The 18080-nt window shown below is 48.5% G+C and overlaps 1 protein-coding gene across 1 annotated transcript in view; it reads right to left on the reverse strand.

The window, feature by feature from the left end:
- Nucleotides 1–878, reverse strand: part of CTXND1 (cortexin domain containing 1) — a 49637-nt gene extending 48759 nt beyond the window's left edge. The window contains exon 1 of the mRNA XM_064366128.1: nt 622–878. The gene's annotated coding sequence lies outside the window, so the exon portion shown is untranslated. The remainder of the gene's footprint in view (nt 1–621) is intronic.
- Between the last annotated feature and the right edge of the window lie 17202 nt (nt 879–18080).

Below are 18080 nucleotides of genomic sequence, written 5' to 3' on the forward strand. Positions count from 1 at the left end.
TCAGCCATAGTGGGAGTATTTACACCACAGAAGTTGGTAAGTGCTACAGGTCAGCATCCCCCACCCCTACCCCAAACCAGCTGTTAAACATTCCCCAGCACAGCCTTGGGAATGGCCACTCTCTGGAGGGCTGCTGAGGGACTTCAGCTCTGGTACTGGGTGGGGAATGTTGTACCAGCAGGTCCCTGAGATTTCTTCCAGGCCGGGGCTCCTGACTGCCCTGGAGAAAGGGGGCTTGTTGCCTGTGACTGGCGGGCTCATGGTTCTGGCCAACTGGGGTTCTCTCTTGGGTCCCACCGGGGGAGTACATCCAGAGAGACCGGTTTTGCCACGTGTCAGGAGGTTCAGGCAGCAAATTCCTGCCTCGAATCTACATTTTGATGCTCTTTCTCTTCCTGCCACTTAGGATTACTAGTTAATTAGATTGGCTCTATCTATAAAATACATTCGGAATGCCACCGTTCTTCCAAACAGCAGCCAGAGTCACCCTTTAAGTCAGAAAATACCACTGCCTTGCACAGAAGACAAACAAACAAACAACAATTTTCCCTTTCAGGTTGAAATCAAAGGTCTTTCAATATGACTTAAAACCCCGAAAAGATCACCCCATTCTTCACTGACCTCCTCTGGCTCCCTGGTTGATGTTTCTTCAGCCAGGACAGCCAGTGAGTGATTCTCCTGGCACCCCGGCTTCATTCAGATGCTGGCTTCACATGTACTGCTGCTTCTGTTCACACCATTCTTTCTCCAGAGATCTGCAAGGACAGCCCTCCTCCTGCTTTCTGGGCTCCCCGTCAAGTAACTTCCATGATCTTCTGTACAAAACAATAACTGTCTCCCTTTCATTCTGTCTCACTGCCCTTGCTTCACCTGTTTACAGCATTTACAGCCTCTGCCCTCCCCTGCCATGTGGCGTAGTTACTTGTAGAATCATTCGTGGTCTGTTTCTACCCACCAGATTGCATAATCATGAGGGCAGGGACTTTCTTTTCCTGGATTGTGTGTTACGGGTGGTTGGCCCGAGTTGGGGCATGGATGCTCAGATGGGGTGCCTGGCACAGCTGCCTCCTGAGGATGGATGGGCCCCTGCCTCGGCATGCTGGGTGCTGGGTGCTGGCTCCTAGGAGAGGGTCTCCCCATGAAAGCCCAACTTTAGGATCCTGCCCTGTATGGCCAGTACCTAACCTAACCCCAGCCTGAGAGCCTCACATACCAGGGAAATGAGACCTGAAGACTCAGAAAAGATCTCAGAGGCTACTTCAGGAGAGAGCTTGGAAAGGGCACACTGGACAGAGTTCTGGAGGTGACTTTGAGCTAGCCCCTCGGTCCCCCCTTCTCTCTCTCTGGCCTCCTTTTCTCCACTGGGCCAGAGCATGGGGAGCCCTGAGCTTTCTGTCTGCTTTGACATTCCCTATTCCATCCCTAGATGGGCTGGGGAGGCAGCTTTTGAGGGAAACTTTGGAAAATTCCCAGCTGTTGGCCGTTGTTTACATCTAAGGTGCTGTTTATGCTTCTCCTCTGGGCTCCCTGCCTCTGCCGATGACACAGCACGGCCACTGTGGGGTCAGCTCCTCCTCCCACCCCTTGGCCTGCACTTCAGGGCCAGAGCCTACAGGCTGATTCATGCCCCCAGGAGGCCAGAAAGGCAGCGGGGAAGCAGGCATTGGTGACAGCCGGTCCCTCCTCCTCGCATTTTGGGGAGGGCTGATGGATGACCCCATCCTAAGTGAAGGTGCTCAAGGGAAGGTGATGATTCCTGCCAGCTGGACCAGCCTCAGGGTGTGCAAAGCCCTTTCTTATACGTCGTCTGCATTTCCAACCACTGCTTTATAGGCAGGGCAGAGCAGGCAGTGCCTTATGCCTGTTTTGCAGATGAGGAAACTGAGGGCGAAACCAGCTGAGTAGCTGGTCCAAAGTCTCGAGACTTCAGCACCAAATCCCAGAACCAGCACCCAAGTCTCCGGAGTCTTTGGTGCGGTTCCTGCCACATCCCACTCCTTCACGTGGCACAGTGTCAGACTGAACACCTGATACTGGAGTTGTTATTCTGTGGCTGAGCAGCATCGGACCCTCTGCTCTCATGCCTGATACGATTTGGGCGAGTGTCCCCAGATGTCACGTTGAAATGTGATCTCCAGTGTTGGAAGTGGCTTCCTTCAGGAACAACTTGGCACCCTCATGAATACCTTGGCATCCTCCCTACAGCACTGAGTTCACTGGAAATCTGGTTGTTTAAGAGACTCTGGCACCTCCCTTCTGTCTATTTCCCTCTCGCCATCCAACACACTGGGTTCCTCCTTTGCCTTCTGCCATGATTGAAAGCTACCTGAGGCCTCACCAGAAGCAAATGCTAACACCATACTTCCTGTACAGTCTGCAGAACAGTCAGCCAAAATAAACCTCTTTTCTTTATAAATTACCCGGCTTCAAGTATTTCTTAATAGCAATGCAAAAACGAACTGACACAGTGCCTCCCTGGGTTCTGCCATGCCAAAGGCTTAGGACATTTGCTAGAAAGGAAAACTCAACGTTGCCTCTGCTCTGGGTCCCTGAGGCAGGTTTCGGCTTAGCCCAGGAATACCCTCCCTCATACCTGCAGTCACCTGCAATCACCTGCAAAGGGTTGGGCTGCTCTTCTAAGCCCTGTTTCCAGATGTTATGGGTGTACCCCAAGGAAAAACACGAAGTATGAGCGAAAAGACATCCCTTTTAGCTTATGAACATGTGCACTGCCCTCTGTCACCTTCTAAAGGGGAAGGACTCTTAGCTGGCCTGCATCCTGCATTTGCGTGATCACATCATGCTGAGTGGAGCGTGGAGAGCCAAGACAGGGACGAGTCGTTCTGCTTAAGGAAGGAGGTAGTCAGCAGAAACTCTCCGGGGGAGGAATGGGAAGCAGAGGAGAAGCTTGTCCTGGGGCACGTGGTACTGAAGGAGGCTTGGGGCTGAGGCCGGAACATGGCAAGAAGGGGGACTCTGGACGGAGGCAGTGGGGGAGAGGGAGGCAGGGAGGGGGTAAAAGGACTGAGGGAGGAAGCTAGGTGGGAGAGAGGGAATTTTTTTTTTTTTTTTTTTTTTGAGACAGAGTTTCGCTCTTGTTACCCAGGCTGGAGTGCAATGGTGCAATCTCAGCTCACCGCAACCTCTGCCTCCTGGGTTCACGCAATTCTCCTGCCTCAGCCTCCTGAGTAGCTGGGATTACAGGCGCACGCAGACATGCCCAGGTAATTTTTTTGTATTTTTTAGTAGAGACGGGGTTTCACCATGTTGGCCAGGATGGTCTCGATCTCTTGACCTCGTGATCCACCTGCCTCGGCCTCCCAAAGTGCTGAGATTACAGGCGTGAGCCACCACACCCGGCCCTTGAGAGAGAGAATTTTAAGTAGCTCTGTGTGTGTGTGTGTGTGTGTGTGTGACATTTTGTAAGAGAGAAAGATACAATTTTGTGAAGAGAGAAAGACAATTAAAACCCACTTTTAGGAAGTCCTGCTGAGTGGTATACAATGTCACCCTCTCTTGTTTACCCTCGCAACCTTCAGTGAAGAGCCACATTACCTTGGGTGCTTTGGGAGGCTGTTCTGGGGAGGGTCTTACTGTGCTGGTGAGTGGGGGTCGTGGAGGTGTCAGGAAGGACAAGGGGTCTGGGAGGCACGAGGCCCTGAGATGGGCTTCTGAAAGCAATGACCACAACCCTGGCTACCATCATTAGTTCAAATTCTGCCTCCTCTATTTATTGTCTAGGAAGGTTTGGGCTTGAATGATTCACCATCTCCGAGTCCCATCGTCCTCGATTGTGAATGGGGACACAATAGCGTCTGATTTCAGGGGTGCTGTGAGGGAAAGCTTCGGTGCTGAGCCTGGTGTTCAGTGAGCACCCAATGCTAACAGCGAGGGCGCTGTTAAAGTGTGGAAGGCGGACCCACAAGTTGAAAGAGTTGATCATCACTGGAGCATGCTAATGGAGATCACAGAGCAATGTGGGAAAATGGTTGGTTTACATTATTGGGTAATACGTTAAAAACACTAAATCTGGTAAAATTATTTACACAGGTGGATAGAGCATGGAAAAGAGCAGAAAATGAAAGCAGCTGATGCTTTAGAGTGGTGGGATTGTGCAGGCTTCCTATTTTTATTCCTTGTATTGCTATAATATTTTCGTACAGTAAAGATGCAGGAAGAAATGAGTGGTCTCAGAAGGGGAGGAGGGCTTGCCCATAGCTGGGACGGTGGCAGAATTTTCAAGCGCTCGGCCACAGCCAGCTCTTCCCTTTTTTGGGAACCATCACCTTTGACTATTTCTGATTAATAGGTTGTGAGAGGAAAGGAGTGTGTCCCTTCCACGCTGCAGCACTTAACTGCCACTGCAAAGCCTCCTCATCCCCTTCTCGCCCTGCCAGGTGACCATGGTCCTGCCGCGGATCCCAGATGGGGCAGCTGTGCTGTGGTAGAAGCTCCATCAGCCTCCATCAGGGTCCTTGAAGGACGTGTGGAGAAGAGTCCCCTGCTGACCCCATACTGGTCATCTAAGTCTTGAGCAAGAGGTGGATTTTGTAGCATTCAGCCACCGACATGTGTTGGTTAAACTCTGCACCGTATAACCCAGCCTATCCCACGTTCAAACCTCTGCTTGCTGCAGCAGTGTGTGCTGAGTTTTCCTTAGATGGATGTGGACGGCAGACGCCTGAGTCTCCTGTGTCTTAACAGCTCAGTTCTGCTTGACTGGAAAGCCTGGTCCTTCCTTCTCCCTGGAACAGCCTCTCAGTGATGCTCACAGAAGTTTTGAAATCTGGTTTCTAGTTTCAGCTCAATGTCTTAAGAAACCCCCACACCCTAAGCACAGGATTTAGCTGAAATGGTGCAAAAGAGCAAGGGAGTGACTCAGGCTACAGTCAAGCAGGAGAGCCCACTGCATCATCCGAGCCTTGCCCAGAGGCTCAGACATCACAGTGGGGTTCTGAGGAAGTCAGAGTCTTCCTGGGATCTGAGAATTCAGAGTTATGGTGTGAATATTTGCTGTTGGCTCTGATGAGGGTCCAGTTTCTTCCTGCTGCCCACAGTATACCTCCCCCTAGCCTTGTCATCTGAGCGCCTTGTCCTCTGAACCCTTCAACCCCCACTGGCTAGTCTGAGCCAGAGGCACACTCTCCTTCCTGGAAGTGAGATGACCTTAGTTAAAGAGAGATGTTAAGAATCAGCACCAAACATGCTTTATCTTATTAGCAGAGAATGAGGAGGCTGCTGTCCAAAGTTTTGGGTGCTGAAACCAAATATGCCTAGATCTTGGAAACCAAATATTTCTGAATCTCTCATCTCATATATCAGAGATTTTTTTTTTTGAGATGGAGTCTCACCCTGTTGACCAGGCTGGAGTGCACAGTCTCAGCTCACTGCAATCTCCGCCTCCCAGGTTCAAGCAATTCTCATGCCTCAGCCTCCCGAGCAGTTGGGATTATGGGTGCATGCCACCATGCCTGGCTAATTTTGTATTTTTGTAGAGACAGGGTTTCACCGTGTTGGCTAGGCTGGTCTCAAACTCCTAATCTGCCCACCTCAGCCTCCCAAAGTGCTGGGATTACAGTCGTGAGCCACTGTGCCTGGTGGAGATTCTTTTTAAAGTATAATTTACTTCAAGTTATTTAAGTTATTATCTTACTTCACGTCCAGAGGGATAAGACAGAAAATAAATAGCATGTTTCTAAGAACCTAGAACCATTATTGTAGTATGCCCAAAGAACATCCCATGGTTTAGAATGAATTAAAACAAATTAAATTTATAAAAATTGCTTACAATTACTTATTTATTTTTTGACAATGAATTTTGAAGAACTCGGTGAATCTGATGACTAGTGCAGCATTATCAATTGTATTAAATGAAATGTTATTCAGCAAGTCACAGCACTTTCATATCAGATAAAGAAACCAAGACACAGAGGAATAAGTGACATCACCAGGTTATAGCAGTAACAGATGCGGACCCTCATCCAAGATCCAGGCTCTCCAGCAGTGGGGTGGCATTGAAGGGAGTAGCCCTGACTGGACTGGAAGCTCCCTGAGGGCAGGGGCCCTGTTCTGTTTATTGCTGGAGCAGTGGGCACTACAGTGCTTGACATATAGAGGTAAATGCTGACTGAGTGAATGAAGTAGGATGTGGTCCCTTGCGGGCTTCAGTGACTCAGTTAAGCCAGCGATTCAGTGCCCCCAGTGAGGGCAGGATGAGGGTGAAGGGAAGTCAGTGTTGTCTGCTGAGTCCGCTCCAGGCTGCAGTGTCACTGATGCTAGTGACCATCTGCCCATCCTCCTACTGACTCCACACACCAGGCAGCATTGGTCCCCTCACCGCACTGATCTTGGTCGGCAGGAGGAAGCCTGCTGTTTGCGAGGTAGGTTTGCTTTCAGTTTCATAGGCTCAAGACAAGGAGGTTTGCTTTGTCCTTCTGTATAATATGAGCTGTCTTACATGGGATGGAGGCAATCATTCTTCCTTCCGAAATGCTGTAGGCATAGGCGCTGCTGAGCCAAATTAAATGAAGGCAAGGCTCTCGTTCTGGGCCACTTCCCTCAAAGTGTCTGTCCTTTTCTGTGTGATTGCTCCTCAGTAAGTCCTGGATTCAGGCTTAGCCCTCCTGAATGGGATCTAGACAGAAGATGTAAGCAGATACTTAAGATATGTTTTTATTGAGGTAAAATACACACAACATAAAATCACCACTTTAAATATTTCACAGTGTACAATGCAGTGGCATTTAGTAAATTCACAATGATGTGTAATCATCACCATTATCTAATTCAGAATATTTTCATCACTCCCCCCAAAAAAAACCCATAACCGTTAAACGATCACACCCCCTTCCTTCCTCCCCAAGCCCCAGCCTCTGGAAAGCACAACTCTGCATTTTGCCTCTATGGATTTGCGTGTTCTGGACATTTCATATAAACAGAAACATACACTATGTGGCCTTTTGTGTCTGAATTCTTTCACTTAGTACAATGTTTTCAAGGTTGATGCATATGAAAGCAGGTATCGTTTCTTTTTATGGATAAGTAATGTTTCATTGTATGGATATACCACATTTTGTGTGTCCACGCATTCCTTGGTACACATTTGAGTTGTTTCCCTTTTTGACTATTATGAACAAAGCTGCTGTAAACATTGCTGTCCTAGCTTCTGTGTGGACACCTGCTCTCCATTCTCTTGGATCTACACCTATGCGTAGAATTTCTGGGTCATATTGTAACCGTATGTTTAAATTCTGAGGAACACAAGCGGGTTCTTAGGGAGCATAAAGGTGCTTCTGGCTGATGGAGCTTCAGGGGCCATATAGAGCCTTCCAGAAAAAGGAACTTTATCTCCATCCAACCCTCTCATTCATTCCTGCTGTCAATATCTTTGTTAAGGCCTCTTCCCAGATGTCAGATGTCAGTTTCCGTGACTCCTTTCTGTTCTGGGCTCTCCCAGGGCCGCTCCCACAGTGAGCTTTCTATAGTCTGATCTAAAAGTCTCCGAGAACACAGAGTGTGGGTCCTGAGACCTCAGCATCAGCTTCAGCATCACCTGGGAATTTTCACTGTTGTCTGCAATGCCCGTTCATGAGCTGCATCCCAGATCTGCTGAATCAGAATCTCCAGGAAGGTTGGGCTTGGGCCATCTTTGTTCTAACACAACCTCAGAGGATTTGCATGCACCATGAAGTTTGAGAAGCTCGGCTCTGAGGAGTCTGTGCTCTCTGAGATCTGCATCACTTGAGGCAGTGAAAGCCCAGATCACTGGGCTCTCATTTCCCCCTTCAGCCCAGAATAGGTGACCACATTAGTGTGCGTGCGTGTGTGTGTGTGTGTGTGTGTGTGTGTGTGGCATGGGGGGACTGTGTGGAGAGGTGGCACTGAGATGCACCTGCTCCCAGGAGAGATGATGCGGGTTGCTGACACCACAGAAGCCCCGGTGCTGCAGAGCCCTAGTCTACTGTGAATTCTCCTTCCTGCTGGAGTCTGCGGTTACTACTCCTTCTCTGGGAGCTCAGTCTCACCACAACACTGGCGCTTGGGGTTTCTCTTGGAGTGGGAGGTCCCTGGCTTCCCTCCTGCATTGCCTCCAGAGACAAACATCCTGGCTATTTGCTTTAAGGAGCTTCCTTTGATCTTCTGGGTAACCTGAGGGCAGTGACAAATGGCAGGGGGCGAGAGGAGTGGTAGCTTCCAGATCTCATGGAGTCCTTGCAGTTCAAGTCCTGGGACTGTGGTTCCTGACTGTCCTCCTTGTGTGTGGGTCAGGACCGATGTTTCTGCCTGCCTGGAGCCCTGTGGTGTGTGGTGCGTGGTGCACTGAAAAGCCCTGAGGGACCCCCACCCTGAAAAGGACCCTTTTCCTATTCGCTCTTCATCCATCCTCCTGATTGTCACGGTGCAGCTCCAAGCACTGCTGGCATCTCCCCATATCCTCTAACTCCAGGCTCTAGACCTCAGCTTTTTCTACCTGATGGGATGCACTTCCAATCCAAACAAGCTGTGTCCCATGAAGGAAGGACCAGATAGAAGAGAGGAAGAACTGGGAGACAAGACTTATAAAAAGCTTTGAACCTGAGACAGAAGGGGAGGGAGGCTGAAATGGAATCTCAAGCCACTCCATCTCTGTCGTGATCTATCCCTGTCTTCTCCCCTAAGGTTAATGAATGTCATTGAAAAGGGTTAGCCAGGCAGTGGCAGGGTGAGTGTCCCAGGTATTCTTCATGGTGAGTCCCACCGGAACTGCTGATGTCCTCGGAATGACCTGCCCCAGGAGCCTGGCTTTCCAGACTGCAGGATAACACCCTGCCATCTCCAGCCAGGGAAGAGGGCAGGGCCCCCATTAGTGTGCATCTGTTATTTCTTGTCACCGTGCCCAGTAACACTGTATTCCCTACAAGCCTACAAAGGGATGATAACGATTTTCCTCTCTCATATTCTCCATTTATCTTCCCTAGCCACATACACATATATCTCTCCCCCAGCCCCCATTCAACAAGCATCTATCGAGTTTCCATTGCACGTTTGGCAAATAAATAAGGCACTGTCCCTGCTGTCATGGAACTTCCAACCCATGGGGTTAGAGTGATACTCAAGAAACGTTTGTATGTTATCTGGTTACAATTGCATTAAGTGGATGATAAGAACAGGGTGCTGGGGAGGATGTGTTAGGAGACCTGACCAAATCTCGACATTCAGGGAAGCCTCCTGGAGGAAGCAACCTTCATGCTGAGACTTGCGGTGTGAGCAGGAGCCAGGACAGCGATGGAGAAAGGGCAGATGCACATAGGAGTGTGTGCAAAGGCCCGAAGTCATTGGGGTAAAGGAAGAGCTGAAGGAGGGCTAGGCCGGGGTGAGTGTGGCAGGAAGTACAGCCAGAGTGGTGAGCAGGAGTCAAATGCCAACCACCATGGAGGCCTCAAATCCTGAATGTGGAGGAGGGAGGAGGTCCTGAAAGCTGAGGGGCTCCTGCTTCTCATCTTCCATGCTGACATATAGGCCTCCTCCTGGCTCTCCATCACAAGGGAAGTTTGCCCCAGCACCGGCATGGCAGGATTTTCACAGGCCAGTGTGCCAGATGCAAACATGGCTGCTGGGATCCCCTTGTGGGAGGGTCTGCTGTCCACCTTGGGAACGTGGCTGCTGCTGTTGGCCCCTTGGGGACTGCCTCAGCCTCAGCCTCAGCGACCCACCTCACCAGGGGTACAAAGCCCTAGCCATGTCAGCCTGACACTGGGCAACTCCGGTGATACTTCTCACTCTGCCGTGAGCAGCTCGGTCGGCGGGGACTGTGCTGAGCCCAGGATGACTTCCCTCTGCCTGTGCCTGCAGCCCCTTCCTTTCTCAGCTGTGACCCCTCTTCAGCATCGTGCGACCCCTGCTCCATTTCCCATCTGCGTCTGGAGAACTCACTGGTGGCATCAGAGTGTAGGCACGTGGTATATGTGCACAGACGCGTGAGCACAGAATGTCTGCCACACACCGGGCATGAGCTGTTACCGGAGCTGATGTGGACAGGGAAAGGGGACAAAATGACCACTCTTGTCCTTCTAACCCAGCACAGCATTCCCTCTGCTCAGGCTGCCAAGACCTCCGACCTCAGTGTCCGGCAGGAGGCGGGCACAGGAGCGAGATCTGCCAGGTTGAGATTCACTCACCGGGCCCTGTTATAAGATGAATGGGAATTGCTTAAAGGGACGTCAATGTCACTGACATCACCCAGCCAGGGGAGGCTCATAAGGAAGATTAAATCATAGAATGTGAAGAGATAGATGTTCTTTGCACATCTGAGAGACCCCGACGCATATTCAACCACGTAAACTCATATTTTGAGCCATTTTTAAAATGAGATTTTAAATGATTTTATCTAGTGTAAAGTACACTCGTGCTGCGGGCATCTCTGGAATATTCTTCCTCCTGTTTCTCTAGGGGATATGCAAATAGATAAAAATGTCGGGCTTCACGTCCCTTCCCCACACTAGAGGCCTAGGGCCTCTCAGAGAAGTCATCGACAGTGTTTCTGCTGAGTCATTCCATTACTTTGCTTTCAGAGACGGAGGGAGAGAGATTGAGAGAGAGGAAGAAGGAGTAAGGTTACTCTCTAATGATATAAAGACTTGGGTGCTGAGAAGCAGGCAAGCATGTGGTTCTTGCAACCCAGGAGAAGGGACATGGAAGGAGGTTACGAAGGCCAGCCCCGGCAGGCCCAATGCCCATTTCATGGTGAAACTGCGTATTTGTCTTTTTGTTTCAAATCTCCTAAGGCTGGGTTCCCTGGGAGGAAGGGCCATGGACCCATCATGATAAAGCGTCATGGTGCCACAGGTGGCCTCCTTGCCATCCTTTGTGGGCACACATTTACACCTGTCTGGTGGAGTCTTTGCAGGAGGCTGACCCGCCCTGTCCCTCGCATCTCACTCTCAGGAAGGGTGTCCCCCTCCGCACCAAAAATCATTATCTGCAGGGAGCTGCCGTGACCCACAGCGGACTTGCCGTAGATGCGGTGGGAGAAAGGCAAAGTGAGGCTGCGCACGGGGATGGGGGGAGAAAGAATTTGGCCGAAGGCTTAGTTTGACCTCAATAAAACCAGCTCTGTGGTGTGCAGGGAATTACAATTCTTGATGAAGAAGCCAAATTAAAATTCTTGATGAGAAAGTCTACGAGGAGTCAATAGTGAACTTAGTCACGTTGCTGGGGCTTGAAAGGCAATCCTTTCCTTTTCCAAGCCCAGGGACGGTGTAGCCCAAAGTGACACAGGAGGGAGGGAGGAAGCTGGGGGTGGGGAGTCATTCTTGGTCTTCTCATGGCTGATTTGGTAAGAGTTTTAGCTGGAGGATTTGTAGCCAAATTGTACGAGGTAAATCACAGATCCTGAAATGTAGGCGAGGATGGATGTCAGGGCCAGGGTCCCCAAGGACCCCACAGAGAGTTTGGACACTGTCTCCAAATGATGCTTATATAGAGATGTGTTGTGTTCGTGTGTACTTTGTGTTTAAAGTGTTGTTTTGGTAAAAATACATTTAAGATGTATTATAATTTTCCTAAACTCATTCTGAAACTTTTTTACTTTCTTCTATACATAGGTTAAGAAAAAGAAAGGCAGTTGATTCAAACCCTTCTCGACAATGAGACATCCTGGCAAATTATATTATTCTATTAATCAGCCATCAAGTATTCAAATATTCATATAACCACCCACTGGGTACAAATATGAACAGGAAACATAGGTTATGCAAATTAGACATTTCAGTCCTTTTAAAATAATTTCCTACCCATATGGGTCCTGTTGTTTTAAGTTTCAGCCAAATGATGTAACTTGTCACTGGTCCACTGTGCTGTTTCCTTTCTTTGTGAGTTGCAGCTGCCCAGCAGCTGGTTAAAGACCAAAAAAGCATCAGGGTCTCCATGTGGAGGTGGCAGCTCTGACCAGGTGGGAGCCACCTGGTCCAACCTAGACCCCCAGCACCCGTTCATGACATTCAAGCAGGGCCAGGCAATCTCTCCTCTTGGGCAGTGAGAGAAGGGGGTTGGCAGAGAGATGATTTTGCCTAACCTCATCCTTTGAGGGGCATGTTCAAGTGTCATCTGATGATGGATTTAGTGGCAAGAAAGGGACTCGAACTCCGGTTTCCTGGTTCCTGTTCCCATGTACTTTCCAGGAAACATGTGCAGATTCATGCAGCTCTTATGAACGTCTCAGCCAAGAAAGCACGTGCTCCCCCCTGACTTCGGTTCTCTGAGCAGCAGAGCCCAAGTCATTTGTTAATGGTGTGCCCAAAGTGTTGTTACTCTAAAGGAAACACGTCCTTCCCTGGATGGAAATTATCTTCCAATTCTGAGAGCATCTTCACCTTCCAACCACCACCCCTGCGGGCTGGCCTGCCCTGGTCCCACACGCTCGGCTCTCTGACCCGACAGAAGGAGGTGACCCTCGCCCCCTGAGGGCTTCGTGTCTTCAGCCCCCTTCTCTTTCCTGCATTGCCATCCTTCCCCTCTTCATGGACGGTTACTGCTGACATCAAGCTGTCATGATGCTTCCCGAGGGTGACAGCATGGGAGTGTGCGTGGAAATGGTGCAGTGGGTTTCACGGGGGAGGGGCCGAGGCAGTCTGAGAGTCCAGGGAGCAGACGTTTCTGTGTGTGGCTTCTGTCTGCGTCAGAGTCTCTTCTGCATACCCGGTCCGTCCATGTGCCCTCCACCCGTGGAGTCAGCTGGTGTTTATCTTGTGCTCGTGATGTGCCAGGCTCTGTTTTAGGGGCTGGGGATACAGCAGTGGGCAAAAGCAATCATCGTCCTACTATCTTGGAACGTAGAGTTTATCAGGGGATAGGGGGCCGGCTATGGGCAAATTGATAAATAAAGGATGATGGGAAGTGACGTGTGATTTGAGGATACACAGGACAAGGGGGCTGGAGAATGACTGAACAAAGGGGTGAGGGCGGGCTGCTGTTTGTATGGACTCAGCAGGGAAGGTCAGTGTCAGGGTCTCTTCCCCAGATGCTGCGTCATCATTAGCTCTCCGCTCTGCTATCCCCTCTCCCAGGAGGCTTTTGTGGACTTACCTGACCAGGTCACCACCCTGCTGCCCCCATGGTAAGCTCTCATAGCACCGAGTTTCCTCTCTTCTTAAAATGTATCAACTGTCAGGTTTACATTCAGTTAAGTGGCTGTTTGACTGCAAGGCAGGTGAGCTGAGTTCACACACTAAGGGTCCCTGCTGCCTGGAAGTGGTGTCAGCGGTGGTTCAGTGAATGAACGGAGGGGCGGCATCTCTTCCCCAGTTGGGTTTGCTACTTACCTGGGGGTCACTCTGAAGTCTTTCTTTTTCTCAGCCTTGGCCTCATAACACATTACTGGTCCTACTTCCCCTTCCTCCCTTGTGAGACAAAGTAGCAAACGAGAGAAGCCGCGCCTGCTCATTTCTGCTTGCCGGCATAATTCCACAAAGCCCTCAACTCTGTGATGTGCAGCTCTCCGGAAAGATGCTTTGAGGACAAAGCAGACCAGAGCACGTGGTCCCCCAGGTCTCTTGCCTTTCCCTACACGACAGACGACGTCTGATGGGGTTAGTGACGATGCCCCTGCAGTCTCTAACCAGATGCGCTCTCACGCCCAAACCTTGATGCAATTCTGCTTCGGTGCCACTTCTGAGCAAGTCTGATGTGATTCTGCAGGTACTGCCCCCCACCTGCATTCAACACTGGAACACTGTTCTGGGATCTGATAGGACCTCTCTGAAGGGCGTCCCCGGGCAGTGGCCTCCCTCTACAGTCCTCAGGAAGGCTTCTGAAGAAAACCAACATGAATGCGTTAAAAGCTGGATTATTTTTCCTTTCTGCCATTGAGTTCAAACGCTTGTTTTTGTTCAGAACGCTCTTCTCTGTTTACCTTTTCCTGAGATGTATTTTGGCTCTTCCTCTACGTGGAGTCGCCGGGGCTTTTTACTTCTAGGTGTGTCTCTTGTTAACATGAGAATCGGATTTGCGGTTGTCTGTTGGTTGTCGTGCACAACTTGCTTAGAGCGTCTCCTAATAGGAGAGGAGAAGCAATTCGGGCTTCGTGTGATCATTGATGAGCCATATGTTTTTTACAGAGGGACATAAAATTCTACTTGAGTAATTAAAGAGATATACACAGGCAATGGAACAGTTATTGTCAAGATATCAATTCTCCCAAAACTAATTTACAAATTGAATGTGATTCTAATGAAAACACAAGATTATGTTTTGAACTTGTGAAATAGACCCTAAGTTCATCTGAAACAATAAGTGTCCAAAGAGAGCCAAGACATTTTTGAGATAGCAGAAATAATAATACCAGGACTTGCGTTGCAAACACTGATTCAAAGCTACAGTAATCTGGTTTCGGTTCAGGAATACGCAGACAAACTGGAAAGAAACTAAATATTTTAAAGAAATTAGTATATGATAAAGGTGGCATTTCACAGCAGTAAGTAAAATAAGATGAATTTTAAAACATCATAAAGAAAAAGCTAGAAATTCCAGGCGGAGGGAATATTTATATGTTAAGTAAAAATGTTAAAAAGAAAACCACGGAAGCACTAGGAGGAAACGTTGCGATTTGTATGAGTGACGTGGTCACAGGAATGACACTGTCATGGTTTCCTGCTCCGCCTGGTCCAGTACCTACAGCAGCAACAATATAGTATCTACTTTTCCAGGAATAAATGAATAAACTTCAGTACATATACTTCTAAAGCTTTTCCTGCTTTTGAAACAATTTTTTTTTACACAAAACACTTAAGTCCCCACTGGAAAAGATATTTGCAGCATATACAATAAAGAAATAATATCATTAGTTTATAAAGAATGCTTTCAAATCAACAAGGGAATGCTAATCCTCCTCCCCAGTAAAAATGAGCAATTCATAAAGGAAGTATTAAAACGGTCGATAATAGGAGAGTACGCTCAGCCTTCTTGAATATTCAAATTTAAACCACAAAATGCCAGTGGGAAGATATTGAGGGTTGGTAAAGTCATAGGAACACAGGGCGTCTCAAATGCCAGGAGACTCATTTTCTGGGAGGTCATCTGGTATTTTGTGACGCATCGCTGAAGCCTCTGTATGTGCACAGCATTTGACTCAGCATTTCTTCTTTCAGGAATTTGATCTATCCTCAAAGATGTGCCGAAGGATTAAACCACAAGCGTATTCATGGGAATAAGCCACCTAAATGTCCAGCAATGAAGTGTTGACCATACACACGATGGCAGATCCACTTAGGAAAGAGCAGGCCATCATTACAAATGGTGCTGCAAAAGAAAACTTAATGTTCTGGAAAAAACGGTTGAGATAAATCTCTAAGTATAACGAGGAACTCAGTGTACATGTTGAACTTATCCCATTACTGTAAAAATTACATTTATAGATAGATAGTGAAGTAGGCTGAATAGCTGCGTGCCTTATCTATGCATAGTGGGATTACAGATGATTTTAAATTTCTTCTTTTTGCTCTTCTGTAAATTTCTAAGTTTTATATGATTTGTGCAATAAAGTGTATGTAATTAGGAAAAAAAAAATTATGTGGCCAAAGAGCTCCCCATGTAAGGAGAAGCAGACCATGAAGAGACACCAGTGACATCTGGGAACAAGGCTGCAGCAGAGGCCAAGTGTCCGGCATCCAGTGGAAGGGACCAGGCTTCCCAACCTTGGTCCCCCTCAGCAATGAGGGGGTGTGGCCCTGGTGCCCTCTTTAGCCTGGCTCCCCTACTGGCCCTTGCCTCTGAGGCCTATTCATAAGACATCCTAGGACCAGACCAGGATAGTTTTCCAGAACTTTCCTAGTCCACTGGCACAACATTCTCCTGCCCAAGGACTTCTGGCCACCTAAGACCTTTTTTTTTTTTTTTTTTTTTTTTTTGAGACAGTCTTTCTCTGTTTCCCAGGTTGGAGTGCAGTGGTGTGATCTCGGCTAACTGCAAACTCTGCCCCGTGGGCTCAAGCAATCCTTGTGCCTCAGCCTCCCCAGTATCTAGGATTACAGGCGTGTGCCACCATGCCCAGATAATTTTTGTATTTTTAGTAGGGATGGGGTTTCACCGTGTTGGCCAGGCTGGTCTCGAACTCCTGACCTCAAGTAATCCACCTACCTCGGCCTCCCAAAGTGCTGGGATTACAGGTGTGAGCCGCTGCACCTGGCCCACCTGAGACTCTTGAACCTTATGCCAAGCTGAAGGTATTCTGTCATTTCCTACTTTTAAAATGAGAACAGATTTGTCATTTAACAAAGGAATTAAAGAATGTGCCACATGCCATATATTCTCCTCTCATTGCAGATTTAGCTATGTCTCTTTAAATAATTATTCATTTCCAGTGGAATACCCCAAAATGTATTTCTGCCTTTGATAGCATTTGTCTCTAATAAACTTTATTAATGCTCTTTTCTTTCATTTATTCATTCTTTTTTTAAACAATGGGAATGAGATTTCCACGGAATATGATAGAGACCGTGCACCTTGAGTGTTGCAGGAAGGGATCTGAAAGGCGTATGTTCAAATTCCATTACTGGCACTGGATATTGAAGCCCAGACACTTCAGTTAATTTCTTCTTGTCCCTGTCAGTCGGCAGCTGAATCAGAGTGACCCTGGCTAGATTTTGCCTGTGTTTTCTCTGAAGTAGGTGCCGTTTCTGTGTTCCTGTCCCTCTATGCCTCTCCCTTCCTTTCCACCTTAAGTTGCAGAGATGCCCAGGTCCTGTGCCTGGGAGGGCAGTGGCCCGACCACTCAGAAGGGGCGGGGTTCCTGCTGGTCCTGGTTCCTGCCTGCTCTGTGGAGCAAGAGGCTCAGGTCTGCAGCCAGAGATCAAGCGGTTGCAGCTGCACCCGGGAGGGCAGATCCTGCCTGCTGCCAGCCTCCTCCAAGAGCACAGCGAGGCTGCGACCCACAGCCCAGGAGAGCGGGGCTCCCACCAGCTACAAGGAGTGTGCAGCCCCAGTTGCCCCTCTCTGCTGCAGTTGGTGTGATGGCAGCAGCCACTGATGTCATACAGAGGCAGAGGAGAGATGGAGAGAGGGAGAGGGGAGAGGGGAAGGGGGCGGGGAGTGGGGACAGAGGGAGGAGAAATGATTTAATAGAGGAATTGGCTCACTCAATTATGAAGGCTGAGAAGTTCACGGACAAGATGGAGAACGAGGAAAGCTGGTAGCTTGGCTCAGTTCAAGTCTGAAGGCCGTGAACCAGGGAAATGGATGGGGTGTAACTGTCAGACTAAGGCAGAAGGCCTGAGAGCCCAGAGGGCTGCTGGTGCAAGCCCCAGAGTGCAAGAGCCAGAGAAGCTGGAGTTCCGGTGTCCAAGGGCAGGAGAGGAAGGGCATCCAGCTCCCCTTCCTCCACCTTTTTGTTTCATCTGGACCCCCAGCTGACTGGATGATGCCTGCCCACATTGAGGGTGGATCTTCCTCACTCAGTCCACCAACTCACCTGCCAATCTTTTCTGCAAATACGCTCACAGACACTCTGGGGCAGCCCAGTCATTTCAATCCAATGCCCAACCACCTGTGTTTCCTTTCAGCGGAAGAGGCATGGGCTCAGTGCTTACTGAAGTATTGAGAATAAATCATGCTTTACCAGCTATCTGAGTATCCCTTAATTCAGTCAAGTTGACACCCAAATCAACCATCACACCTCCTATTTCACTGATCTTTCGTTTTATTTTTCACTATTAATGACACTATCCTACAATTTCTAAAAACAAAATACTGCTTCTATGTTTCTTTAAATAATTACTCATTATAATTCTCAATGGAGTTATATATTTTGGAAAGTATTTGAATGTGTGCCAGACCAGAAAACGTATTTCTTTGCATTCTGGCTGAATCCTTTTCATGTGCTATCAATTTGATCTAATTCCAACGTGTTATTTGACAATCTCAATGTATTCTAAAGTCCCTACAACTCACGGTAGGATTCTCATGGCTGCCATCTTCATAATTTTGTCTGTCATCATTCTTCATGTTCTGCATAAAACAAGTCCAAGAAGTTCAAGAATTTGGATAGGGAATATATAAGTTATGTATCTGCGTTAAAGCATATGGCTCTCCATCTCTCTAGCGACTTTCAA

The sequence above is a fragment of the Aotus nancymaae genome, unplaced genomic scaffold (genome assembly GCF_030222135.1).
Source record: "Aotus nancymaae isolate 86718 unplaced genomic scaffold, 86718_ANA_hifiasm-v0.15.2.pri h1tg000064l_0, whole genome shotgun sequence".
In the NCBI taxonomy this organism is placed as follows: domain Eukaryota; kingdom Metazoa; phylum Chordata; class Mammalia; order Primates; family Aotidae; genus Aotus; species Aotus nancymaae.